Source organism: Hylobates moloch, unplaced genomic scaffold, assembly GCF_009828535.3.
Source record: "Hylobates moloch isolate HMO894 unplaced genomic scaffold, HMol_V3 SCAFFOLD_13, whole genome shotgun sequence".
NCBI lineage: Eukaryota > Metazoa > Chordata > Mammalia > Primates > Hylobatidae > Hylobates > Hylobates moloch.
Genome location: NW_026652288.1, coordinates 101,365,287 through 101,379,932, shown reverse-complemented (window position 1 = coordinate 101,379,932; position 14,646 = coordinate 101,365,287).

Below are 14,646 nucleotides of genomic sequence, written 5' to 3'. Positions count from 1 at the left end.
TAAGTGATGTATAACTCAATTTAATTGCTACCAAAAATGCATGATTTAGGCACTATTAATACAGCCACATTGCAGATGAGGTAATAGTTAAACAATTAGCTAGTGCCCAGCTAAAAATTAATAGGGTCAAGATTGAATTGAGACAACTTAACTCCACAGCCCAAGCTCTTAGGCACTGTACCAAGCTCCATTATACCATGCCATGAATGGTATGAATCCAAGGTAAAATATACTTGAAATAATTCAGAAATAGGCCGGGCGCAGTGGCTCACGCCTGTAATCCCAGCACTTTGGGAGGACGAGGCGGGTGGATCACAAGGTCAGGAGATCGAGACCACGGTGAAACCCCGTCTCTACTAAAAATACAAAAAAAAATTAGCCGGGCGTGGTGGCGGGTACCTGTAGTCCCAGCTACTTGGGAGGCTGAGGCAGGAGAATGGTGTGAACCCGGGAGGCAGAGCTCGCAGTGAGCCGAGATCGCGCCACTGCACTCCAGCCTGGGCAACACAGCGAGACTCTGTCTCAAAAAAAAAAAAAAAGAAGAAAAAAAGAAAGAATTCAGAAATAGTAGATGAGAACTGATGAGTATGTAATGGTAGTATATACTTACCATGATGTACCACCTATAATGGTAGTAAAAATGGAAAGGGAAAAATAGCCTGATATATGTGTGGCAAGCATTGTGGAGAATCAAATTGAATGTTGAGGGAAATAAAATAAGTTAACGGGGTTAATCAATAAGGAGATCAATAATTAAAATAATAAGGCAACTACTACTTATTAGGAACTTACTATGTTTCAAATGCCATGCTGGTCATTTAATACACCATCTTACAAATTAATAAGATTTGATTAGTAGAGATAATTATGTTGGATTTCATTTTAAACTCCTGGGGTTTGAGGTGCCCAAGGGGCACCCTACTGAGATATTTATAGGGAGTGAAGGTGGAAGTGAATGATGCAGAATAAATGAGAGAAGATGCTAGGAGGAGGTTCTTCTCAAGAGACATAGGAGTCTTAGAAAGCATAGGGCTAAATTGGTATCTACATATCATATAGTGTGTGTGTCTCTTCACTGCTATCAGCATTCATTCTATAAGATGCAGAACTCACACTCATCCAAAAGATGAGTGTTTTTGTGTTTTTTTTGTGTGTAATTGATAGTAGCCCTTACCTACTATGTGGTAACAAAACAAATACACAAATAGGTAAACTAACTTTAAACAATCTCTATTATCTGAATGGTCTCAGTGTACATTACTTTTCAAAATTAAGATAAAAGTAGAAGAAACAGTATAAACCCCAATTACCAATCACATAATTTAATAATCATTAGCATTTTGCCAAGTTAATTTTTTCTTTTTTCTTACTCTATTTTTCGAAAGTTAATCACAAACGTCATTACATTTTACCTCCTATTTTATATGTATCTCTAAAAATCAGATTTTTCCTTTATATATTTTCTATGATTATTGTACCTTAAAAAGTAACAATATTTTAATACCACTTAATATGCAGTCTTTTTTTTTTTTCTTTGAGACGGAGTCTCGCTCTGTGGCCCAGACTGGAGTGCAGTGGCACAATTTCGGCTCACTATGCAGTCTATTTTTTAAATCCTCTAATTGTCCCCAATGTGTGTTTGTATGAGTTTCTTTAAAGCAGCATCAAATCAAATACATCAACTGAATTTTGTTAAGCCTGTAAGGTTTTTTGAAATTTAGAAGTGTCCTGCGTTTTTCTTTTGATATACCATTGACCCGCTGAAGACACCAGGCGGATTATCCCATAGAATAACCCAACGTTTGGGTTAAACTCTTTTAGAGAGAATACTTTGGATGATGCTGGGTGCTTCATACCGCATTATGTTAGAAGGCACATGACTGCTAGTTTTCCCACTGTTAGCGACGCTAAGGTGGATTACTATGTTACAGAGTTTGTGCAGCCTCTCCGGGCGGTGCTCCTCCGCTTCGCGCCGCTACGTGGCCCTGCTGCGCCGCTGCTCTGGACCTTGCCCCTGCCCCTGCTCAGCTCCATCGCCTTCACCATCGTGGCAATGCCCAGCATAGCAGCAGCACGTCCTCCCCAGAATGGGTGCCAGAGCCTCGTGGAGTACGTAGGAGGAAGAGCAGCCGCTGCCATGCTCTTCTGTGGCTGTATCATGCTGGTGACCTGTTTCATCCCCACCTTCTTTGTCCTCTGTGCACCCCTGATGCTCGTCCTCCTAAGAGTGAGTTGGAGGCCTCCCTACCCTGGCTGCTGTGCTGCAGATCATATCCCTGGTAATTAACCCTGTGAAGTATACCCATACCTTCAATCTTCATGCCAACCCAGCCGTCACATCACATCTGTCCCTGGACATGTGTCTTCCAGTGGGTGGCCACAATCATCCTGATTGGCTGTCATTTCTCCTTCTGCTGTGGCCCGAAGGACAAAGACAACCTCCTGGGAGGCGCCAAGCCCAGGTACTTCCACATCCTCCTGGCTGGGGAGGAGACCCGGAGAAGACGCGGCCGAGAAGGACTCCAGAGGAAGAAGCTGTTTCCCTAGGCGACTTCCAACTTATTTTTTGGCAGTGTTCACATTATTAAACTAGTAGAACACGCTACAATAATTTGGGAGAAAATACTGTGTTATAATTTCATCTTCACCTTTTATATATGTTTTTTGGAGTTGACATGTTTGTTTTCACTAACCTTATATCTATCCATAACAGTTATATTACTTTTATAAGAGAATATGAACATGAAACTTATCACTTTATACAGTAAAAATGAAAAAGCCTCCAAGACTTAATAACCTGATCAAGTTTTTGTTATTTCCAGATAGAATGGACTGTATCTATTGAGTGCTAAGGAGAAGAGAGAGATGTTGGTAAAAAAATTGTCATTGATCAAATATTCTAAAAAGAAATGCAAAACAAAAATTTTTTTGTGAGCCTTCAATTATTTAAAGATGCAAAATAGTTTCCTAAATACATATCATTTGTGAGAATTTCTAATTAATATCTTGAATAATTAATTGTTTTTGCTAAGCTTCATGCTGACTTTACACGCCATTTAGGAAATGATTGTTTCATGGCCAAAACATGTTGCAGTGGTAAGGCCTTCTTAAGCAGTAAAATGTTTAGATGAAGTTTTCTCTTTTAAAATTCTTACGGGGTGAGGGTGTGGGAAAATGCTATATTAATAAATCTGCACAGTTTTGTGTCTGTATGTTCAGAGCCAAAGTAGACTGGGTTGAAAGATGTACTGGGTCTAATTCATCATGACTCATAGTCCTGATTAGGTTGTGTAGTGAAGCATTAGAGGGGCCATTCCCATCACAGGAGTGCTATTAAAACAGCCTAAGAAGAAGAAACAGCTTGTTTTTTTTTTTTTCCTCAGGCCTAACTGGGTTGTAATCATATAGACACAGCTCCTGGTATATTGCAACTGCAAGCAGACACCTACATGTAGTTAAAAATCTGGTCTTTTTTGGTAAAGAGATGTAAAATGTCTGATGCAAACCATGCAACAGGGATGTGAGTTTCTCTGAATGGCATATGTATGATATATCGGATTGATTATTACTATTTTTCACCATTTGTACTTATATAATGAAAACGAACTCATTTTATATATCAAATTATTATTTTGTAAGTTGTAGAATAAGCGATTGAAGTTTTAATTATGAATTTTTGCCCATAAATGAGGTATTCTAAAAAAATAGTTTGTATAGTTAAATTTCCCCCATGCAACCAGATATTTTATGGGTTGATATTTTGCATGCATGCAGTTATCCTGCTCTCTCTCATCATTTCACTTAATAGTTTCAATGTCCACTGTTGATCTTTGCTTGAATAAATTATTTTATTAGGGTTGCAAGACTCAATCTCTTTTGGATAAATATTCAGTCATTCAAACATTTCACACCTCACAAAAATATGCACATTTTTTTCCCCAAATTGATAGTTAGGTGCATGAGAGAATTTACCATGTGCTTGAGGAAAAAAAAAATAGAGGTTCTCAAATCCACAAAGAAACTTCTAGATTCTCTTAACTATGGATATTCTTCAACTTCTGATCCATTCTCTTTTGTCTTAGGAGCTGGTGCTGCTACCTATCTGACTTTGTATCTCTGGGTTCTTGTTGGTGCTACGTGACTTCTGCTCATCTACCACCTGCCCCATATTGTCCATGGCTTAGGCTGTCCATGACAACACATTGCCATGAGGTTTCCTCATTCTGTACTAAGATGTGTACTCCATGGAAGGACAAATGTTATTAAAACTGCTGAAACATGTACACCAGACCCCCGTGAAATCACAGGATTCTTCAGTCTGTTGTACCTAAAGCAAGTATGGTTTGGGAAATAAGATGAAGAACTAACTGTTTTGGCTTGCCTAAGCTTGAGAGGTTTCCAAGGAAGCAAGAATTTCAATGCTAAAACTGGGATACTTCTGTGAAAACCATGCAGTTGCTCATCCTATTGGAAAAGCCAAAAAGAAGTCTTATCTTTGCCTAATAGTACCACACTGCAGGGTACACTTGGCTGGGGCTGCTCCAGGCTAGCCTGGGACTGACACACGCAGTGGTCTTTCAAAGTCCTCTCTGCCTTCATATCCCTCTCAGCATCTCCAACATGTCTCTCTTCTGGCACTTTGGTCTGGAGATGGCGGATGGGCAGAATTACCCTACCCTCTGCTTTGTTGGCTCAATGGAATCCTTTATTCTCCCACAATCTCTTAGAAGATGTATGTGTTTCTGTTTTGCTTTTCTCTTTTTGGATATGCAAGGTTTTTCTTCATCCATTGGTGAGACAGCCTAGGTGCTTGCTTTTTCCAGGCCATATTCTTTCTGACTCAAGCCTTAGAGCTAACTAGTAGACTAGTAACGTCCTTACATGATTCACTAGTTATAGAGAGTTCTCAAGGCTTTGGTTAGAATTTAATCAAAATTCTTTAATAAAAATGTCTTTCTGCCTCAAGTATAAGATCTCATCAGCTGCGTTTATACCAATCCAATTGATTCTTCTTGTCATTAGCTATTGAAGAGATCTGTCCAAATGCTACAAGTACAGGAGATGTTTTCTCAAATGTAAATATGTTTACGAAGCCAGGAAGCTCAGCAACACTCCTCTTATGAGTGTTTTACAAAGGGGTGCCATAGTCTTCCAAGGAAATGAATTTTTCTTCCCCAAGCTTGAGGGAGGAAACACAGTAAAGACTAGGATACAAGAGAAAAAGATGGCCTTCTTTATAAGGGAACCTCATTGAGAAATATTTCAAGATTATTTTATCTAAAATATCTATTTTACTTCATAGGAAATAATACCTGTCATGTTTTAGGATATAAAGTTAAATTTATGGTAGCTTTAAAAATCATGATATATTAAAGGAAAAAAGGCTCCCGAAAAAAGACATACTAGAAAATTCTGTTCTTGCTACTTTCATGATGTGAGTTGGCTTGATGATGGATTAAATGGAATTCGAAAGCCTCTGGAGAATATTCTAATATTGGTACTTCTAAAATCTTTGTGAATATTTTTATTTCTCAGTCAGGCTCAGTCAGCATTTTGCCTGATATCCATTTATATGGTAGATGTTATGTGGCTAATACAATTCTCTAATATTTGTAAGCCATATGGCATGTTCCTCTTTTAATTTATCTCGAGTGCTATGACTATCAGGGTATAGGTATCACAGGAAATCTACATAGAACATGGAACGATTTATTCTACAGAGCTTGTAGAAATGGGGTATAAAGTCATTTTTTTCTGAGTGTCTGTTCAGCATGGTTTTCTCTTATAACAGACTGTCTGTTGTATCTCGACTGGATTAAAAACTCCCAGAAGACAATGTGCCTTCTGGAAGAGAGAGCACATTTTTTTTCTATAAGCAATGTCATAGACAAAGAGGTAGTGCTGGGAGTAGAGTTGCAAAATTTAAGGAGCTGCCCCAAAACTCAGCAACCAAGATAAATATTTTAATGCAACATTTTTAAAATTAAAAAGTTATGCAAATACATTAAATAGCAACTATTAGTATTAAAATAAAGATGGGATAAATACTTTGGAGATTTCTTTCTGCTTTAGGCTCTAATATAGTTCTGTATGGCACTACAAGAAAGTTCTTCAAGGAAGGAGCCGTAAGAGGTCAGCTGTCAACATCTTTAGTGTCTGCCTTAACTGCAGATTCCTCCCCTCCCTGAGGTCCACCCTTGCCAGGATGCCCACATGCATAATTGAAGGAGGCAGAGGTAGAAAGGCCCAGCTATTTTGGCCTGATCAGAGAAAATTCTGAGGCACTGCTCTCTTCAGAATTCCTTGCCAGACTGGCCAGGCTTTATCTCATGTACACCTCAGTTCAACTTCTTCTTCAGCCCAATTTTGTTTCCCCCGCCTTCCTTCACACGTGTGGATCTTTAAAACATCTTGCATCCGAAATTCTGACTTAGTATCTGTGTTCAGAGGACCCAACCTGTGACTGGGTTACAGCTGCCAAACCCAGCTTCATCTAGGTACTATCGTTTAGATTAAAAATGTTAAGTTTGCATATTCTCTGGTTTCTTTTCTTAAAAATTTAAAGGTGCTGTTACACATCAAGCTGTTTAGGAGAATAGGAATTGACTATAGACAATTTTCTAGCAATTAACTGCACACACGCAGTTATAGCAGACTGAATTATAAATAATATTAGATCATAGCTACACAGTGGTTTTACTATTGAAAATCAGTCCAATCTCAAAGTACAATTAAAGCCCTGTTCCTAGATTTGTTAGAGTGCCAATTTCTCGTGGTTATGGTTTGCATTCTCCTTTTTGGTTTATATTTCTTTTTTGTTCCTATTTATCACATGATCTCATATCCGACTAGTAACATCCTTACATGATTCACTAGTTATAGAGAGTTCTCAAGGCTTTGGTTAGAATTTAATCAAAATTTTTTAATAAAAATGTCTTTCTGCTTCAAGTATAAGATCTCATCAGCTGCATTTATATCAATCCAATTGATTCTTCTTGTCATTAGCTATTGAACAGATCTGTCCAAATGCTACAAGTACAGGAGATGTTTTCTCAAATGTAAATATGCTTACCAAGCCAGGAAGCTCAGCAACACTCCTCTTATGAGTGCTTTACAAAGGGGTGCCATAGTTTTCCAAGAAAATGAATTTTTCTTCCCCAAGCTTGAGAGAGGAAATATATTTTGGGTTGAGTGTTACCAGAAAGATTGCCTCCCTTGAGGTAAAGTCCTTTTTATCTATGATATTCCCTCCTCTTTCCCTGTCTTCTTCCTTTCTTCCTTCTTTCATGAACTGCAGAGCCCCACCTTAGCTGAGGGTCCCACTCTTCCTTGGCTGCTCACATTTAGGAAATGCTGCATTCTACCTCTTGCCTTCTAGCCTCAATGAGGTTTTAATTTTAGTTGCTCTGTGTTCACTACATACAAGTTATATCTGTATTCGGGTAGACAATTTTTTCTTCACCAGAATGCCTCCCTCCATCCCCAGCCAAAAAATAAATAAATAAATAAATCAGTGGTCTGGGACTCAGAACCAAAGGGTTGTAGTATTTGCCTACTGCAAATATGGTACTTGACACTATCACCTGACTTGTCTGAATTCCAACCCTTCTCTCTGGTTTACGGAGACATTTGCTGAATTGTTGTTGAAGCTTTCAGTTTCAAAGCAGAATGACATTCTGGGATCATTCTAGGGATAGCACTGAAAAATTGAATGTGTAATCTTAGAGATTTAGTAGGATTATGGATATATGTGAGGGCTATGGAGTGAGTTATAGATACGAATTCAAAGGTTACTATATAATAGCTGGAAGGCTTTCAACATATCACACAACCTCTCAGATTCTTAGTCCATTTATATGTGAACAGAGATAAAGAGGATAATAATAATTAATTTCCATGGATATTTGGAAGAATTGAGACTCCTCTCATCAAAAAAGAGTAGTTCATGGCTTGTAATAGTAAGTTTAGAATTGTTTGTTATCATTATCATTGGAAAATTTACAGTATTTTTGTCAGACTCACTTTCTTTTTTAAGTTAACATTTTTGCTTGATTGTATTTAGTTTCTGAGTTTATAATAGGTATTAATTTGCATGGTTTTATAATATATAAGGTGGTTTGAGCTCTCTGAGGAAAAGCCTTATGTAATTAGAAAACATTATTCATTGCACTGATGTGTGAATGCTCAAGGCTCGAGACACATCCGTCTTACAGGAAATATTAACTTCAAAATCTACATAAACCCTATAAATACATACTTAAAAAACACTGACAATTTGTAATTTTTCACTTTTCTGTTAAAAGGAGAAGCAAAGACAAAGGTTATCATAGTGCAAAATTTATGACATGATTATGAAATGCTAGAATTCAAATTTTTAGTATCAATTTTCTATAAATTAAATATAAGAAATTATAATTAGGACTCCTGCCAATCTTTGACAATTACAATCAAAATTCTGTCTATATGTGTTTGAGCTATGCACATTTCCTTAGTGTTATATTAGCTTTCTACATTTGCATATAAGTTAGCAGCACATTTATGAATTTTAAAAATCATCCTCATTATTCTGCTGGAATAAAATAGACATAATTAACCCTTTGTATTATGAGAAAAGAGAGGCACAGAGAGTTTAAGTCATTTGCCTAGGATCCCATTAAAGACTAAATTTACACTATTGTCACTCTGGTGATGGTCATCTATAAAACGTAAAAAGAATAATGATTGCTCCAATTTTATCGGAATGTAGATTTGAGGTGTAGGTTAGAACAAGTTCAAAGCGTACTTGAAATTAATGCTAAGAAGTTTGGGTATTTTTATGAATAGAATTGAAGAGAAACATTTGAAGGCTGTGAAACAAACGACTCCCCAAATCAGAACTGTGGTATGAAAAGATTAATTTGGAGGGACCATGAAGATGAAGAGGAATAGAGGCCGAGACTGGGTGACTAGACTAGTTCAGAAAATAAGACAATGATGAACAAAGCCATCAAGGAAGCAATCTAAATACAGAGAAAACTAAATTAAATAGAGATTATAGAGATTAAAGAGGGTACAGTGATTAAATCTCTTTTCTTTACCTGAGTTCTGAGCCAATCAGTTGTTAAATAGGACACGGGAATCCAACAGACATAAGTAAATAAATCAGCTTAATGGCTGGGGTTTTTGGATTAGCCAGACTGTAGCCAATTGTCTTGCTGCACTGTAATTAAACAATTTGGCTGGATAATTGCAGGCCTCCCTGACATGGATGCCTTTGTAACTAGCCATGGAGAAGTGGAGAATGCCTAGAATGTATGTTTTTGTGGGCAATATGCTTCTGAAAAAGCAGGAAAGTTGGAGTTTAACTGAGCATGGCTCATTCCTCTTTCCAAATGTGCTCACCAGAAAGTTACCTCTCCTCTTGCAAGGAATAGAGAAAAAATGGTAAGGAAAGAGACCAAGCTTTGACCAAAAGATTATTCCAGGGAAGTTCTTCCACAGGAAAACATGAAGACTTGGAAATAAGTGAAAAATCATTAAAAAGTCATCCTTGAATGACTTACATTTAACTTAAGTCTATAGGAAATAATTAGTGACAAATTCAGCCTAAAGCAGGGTTTTCTGGCCTAAGCACTAATAAAATATTTGGTCAAATATTTTTTTTATTTTTTCAGAGATGAGGTCACACTCTGTGACCCAGGCTGGAGCACAGTGGTGTGATCATGGCTCACTGCAGCTTCAAACTTCTGGCTTAGCCTCTCAGGCAGCTGAGGTTACAGACACAAGCCACCCCACTAGGCAGACAACTCTTTTATATGGGGAACACTCTTGTGTACTGTAGGATATTGAGCAATATGCTTGGCCTCTACCTACTAAATGCCAAGCCAACATCACACCTCCAGTTTTGATACCCCAAAAAGTTTCCATACATTGCCAAATTTCCTTCAAGGAACAAAATCTCTCCAGTCTCCCATTTGAGAATCATTGACCTAAATGGAGAAAGCTTTGAACCATGGCTTTGTGATCTGGTAGGTATTCCCGTAGCTCTGTGACTATTCTTTTTATGCTCTTGGAAATCTAAGCTTTGATCTTTCTAAATATATTGTACATGAGTCTCTGCAGGTATGTTATCTTAACTTTTGTTTAAATTTGAAAATACTATGTCTATCATTATGGGGAAATAGAATTTTCCTTGACCCTGAAATTTTAAAGATACATTGATAGCTGGAAATGGCTGGAAAATGCTACTGAGAATTGTTTATGTATAATACCTATCCTAGTTTGGAAAGAAAGATTTTAGTTTTAAAATATTTTTAGAACCCTCTTTGTCAGGGATAGAAGACTGTAAAACTTTTATACAAGGAAATAGGTAGCACTATGATTAGTAACACCCCAGTCATTATTGCTTTTTAGCATTCAGTTATGTGCTCTCTGAACATATTGTAGCATTGGGCTTTATTTATATTCATCTGGAATATAAATGAAGGGGGGGGATGCCACTCACTATAGCAGATTTGAAATAAAAAATAAAAAGTCAAAAAATACTTTTTTCCCCCTACAGTTGTGGTTAGCACAAACAGCACTAGGATTTAATAACAAGGCTTAGGTTCAAGGCTTAGTTTTCTCCTGACTAGATTCTTTACCTTGAAAAAGGCATTTCACCTTTCTAGGACTAAGGGGATGTGTGGGAGTCAGAACAACCTTGCACAGTGCTGTGTAGTTGCCTAGATGGATTGGATAGTTTTTTTCCAATTCACAGTTGGCCTGAAAGCATACCTTTGTCCCCTAGGAGGGCTCTCCAATTGGTAGTTCTTAAAGTTTGCTGTCTTTTTCACTGCAAAACTCAGGAGCTGTATCACAGACCTGTGGTCACAGCTCTTCAGGAGGCTGAGGTGGAGGATCCCTAATAGCCAGAAGTTCCAGGCTGCAGTGCACTGTGATCACACCTGTGAACAGTTACTGCACTCTAGCCTGGGCAACAGAGTGGGACATTACTAAATGAAAAGTTTTAAAAAGTCAAATTCCTATTCAATTAAGTAAGCCACTGTAGCGCAAAAACAACTTCTAGCCTCAACCTACTGCTTTATTTTCTCCTCTTCTCTTAGGCTCTAGTGTTGCAATTGTTTCCCGGATTTTCAGTGCTTTGTGGCTTGTTATTTTCTCATGTTTTTAATGATAGGTGAGTTCCCACTATCGGAAATGGGAAATCTGACACATTCAATATAAATAATTGGTACACTGAGTAATATAACAATTGAAAAGCACTACAATGTAAGTATTAAGAACAAATCTGTGAAACTTTTGGGTTATTTATTTCAATTTTTACCAAGGTATTATATTTTGTCATATTGAATACATCACTTTTTATTACATTTTTGTCTTTATACTGTTTTATAAAGAGTTTAATACACACAAATGAATATTTATATTCCTATTTTCATTTAACATAGGTGAAAGGTGTAAATAATAGTTAGATGAAGAACTTGTACCCAATGTGTAATTTAAATTGAATATTGTAAATTTTTTTAACCCCAAGAGTGAACAATTATTCTGAATTTCGTATTCATTAATCCTTTGCTTTCTTGCATCATTCTTATGTTGTTACATATTTATTGCATTTTTGGTAATAGTGAAAATTTCTATATACACACACATTATTGAATAATATTTCATGAATTGTATATAATTATTTATTAAACTCTTCAATATTAGATATTTGGTTTGTTTTCACTTTTAAAAATAAATCATGCTGGCTGGGTGCGGTGGCTCACGCCTGTAGTCCCAGCACTTTGGGAGGCCGAGGTGGGCGGATCACGAGGTCAGGAGATGGAGACTATCCTGGCTAACATGGAGAAACCCCGTCTCTACTAAAAATAGAAAAAAAACAGCTGGGCGTGGTGGCATGTGCCTGTAGTCCCAGCTACTCAGGAGGCTGAGGCAGGAGAATTGCTTCAACCTGGGAGGCAGAGGTTGCAGTAAGCTGAGATCGCACCACTGCACTCCAACCTGGGCGACAGAGAGAGACTCCATCTCAAAAATAAATAAATAAAATAAATAAAAATCAATCAATCAATCAATAAAAAAATAAATTATGCTGTTATTCATCTCTAGGCATGAGACTTCCTTTATATTTTTGTATACTTGGGATATAAGACCAAGAAAATAAATTAAGGTATTAAAGAATTTTGTTTTAAATCTTTGATTTTTGCACTTAAATCCTTTTCAGAAAAGTATGTACTTGTTATCAGGGTAGTACTGTGATTAACGAGGAGTTAGAATCTTTAATCAGACCACATGTGTTAAAGCCCCAGTTTCCCTTCAGCCAACTGCCTGCCTGGGCAAATTTTTAATTGCTCTGTGTTTCTTTATTTATGTTTGTAAAATGATGCAAATAAAATACCTACTTCATAAGGATGTTGTGAATATTTAATGAAGTAAAAGAATTTACATAAATATGCTGTATGCCAAAGATTTAATAACTGATAAATATCAGTATAAACATGAGTGTGCTGTACTAACAACATACTATTGTGAAGAATAATTTGTACATTTTATGAAATGTTTACTAGTATCTGAAGTAAAAATTATATTTTTAGTTTATGTTTCCTTTAATTACTATTTATTTTTATATAAGCATTAACTATATATTTTATAAATCAGAAAGCCATAACTGTTTCATTGACATAAAGGAATATTTGTATTATTATGAATTTTTATTAACTCTAATTACCAAGATATTTAGCTGTTTTTATACAATGCTTTTTGCAAATGTTCCTCCTATTTTACAATTTTTCATTTTGTTTTTATTTGAAGATACAGATTTTAAAATTTGCAACGCAATAAAATGTTTGGATTCTAACTTTGGTGACTTCTCCCATTGGAATTATGTTTAGCATGTGTTTCTTTATCTTAGAAAATATTAGTCTAAAAATTTCCTTTCAGTTAAGCCATTTTACTTTTGAAACTAAACACATCAGGAATTTATTTTGGTCTAAGTTATGATATTATTTATGCCCCCTCATTAATTCCAAGAGCTACTCAGCAGAAATTCTAGAGTATTGAAGAAAAAGAAGTTGTTATTGGAAAATGATTATAGTGTCTCTCTTGCCAGTAGCTCTTATTAATTTGTCTTATTGTTGTTTGTTCCAAACTGAAGAGCTGAGCCACCAGTGTTTCTCTGTTAAGTATAATATTTGCTACTGGATTTCAGAATAACAGACGCTTTTTACCACATGAAAAATACCCTTCTATTTTGGATTTCTCAGCATTTTAATGAGGAATAGTTATTAAACTTTATTAAATTTCTTTCTCATGTTGTTAGAAATGTCCATTTCTTTCTCCAGTATCTTTTTAAAGGGCTATGAACAATTGAGAAAAATATACAAAACAAACAGTCCAAGTAATTGCAGATTCTGTACTTTTTAGACTTCTATATCATAGTTGTACATATTTGGGGGAACATGTGATATTTTAATACATGTATAAAATTTGTAATGATTAAATCAGGGTAATTGGGATTTTTGGCACCTCAAACATTTATCTTTTCTTTGTACTGGGAACATTACAATTATTCCCTTCCAGCTATTTTAAAATATGCAATACATTAATGATAACTATAATTTCTCTACTGTTGCACATTCTGTATTATTAAGTAAGGTTTTGAATCTAATATCTTAGATGTTAGGCTTGGATCATGTTCTTTCTCATACTAAGCTAAATTCTCCCTCTTGATTTTTTCTATGCAACAATGTAAAGAAGTGATAATAATAATGATGTTAAGAGTTAATATAATGATGACAATGACAATGACTATAGTTAACACTTACTGTTTACTATATATTACTTCATGTGCTAAACTTCTCATGCTTTATTTTATTTAATGTTCTTATTAAATGAGAAACAGAGAAGTTAAGAAATATAATAAACACCGAGCACCTAAATGGAGATGGGGTGAGAGAATAGACATTTGGAATGTGGAGTGAAGTCACTCACCATTATTTCTTGGTAAGACTTGCTTCTGTTTATTTTCCCATCAATGACATCATTTAAAAGGTTTTGTTGGCCGGGTGCGGTGGCTCATGCCTGTAATCCCAGCACTTTGGGAGGCCACAGTGGGTGGATTGCCTGAGGTCAGGAGTTTGAGACCAGCCTGGCCAACATGGTGAATCCTCGTCTCTACTAAAAATACAAAAATTAGCTGGGTGTGGTGGTGGGTGCCTGTAATCCCAGCTACTTGGGAGACTGAGGCAGGAGCATCACTCAAACCTGGGAGGCAGAGGTTGCAGTGAGCCAAGACCACACCATTGCACTCCAGAGCAAGACTCTGTCTTAAAAAAAAAAAAAAAAAAAAAAGATTTTGTTTTTTCCTGATTTCTGTGTCTCAAAAAAGACTTAAGATATCACCTTTAGAATACTTTTATATTCAACATTGTATGAATAGTTAAATTTTTTATTGGGATTTTCAAAGAGAAAGATAATGGCATGTAAGGGGAAATAAGCGAAAATGAGATGCCCTGGTTATTTTTAGTGTTCTAGAAAGTTCTGTTCAAATAGATAATTGTAGTTTATTTCTCAGGTTAGTGAAGCTTCTGCATCCCAGAATTCTAGCAACAATAGGGTTTAATATTTCTTTGATACTGTTTGTACTATTTTCCATCAGAAGATAGA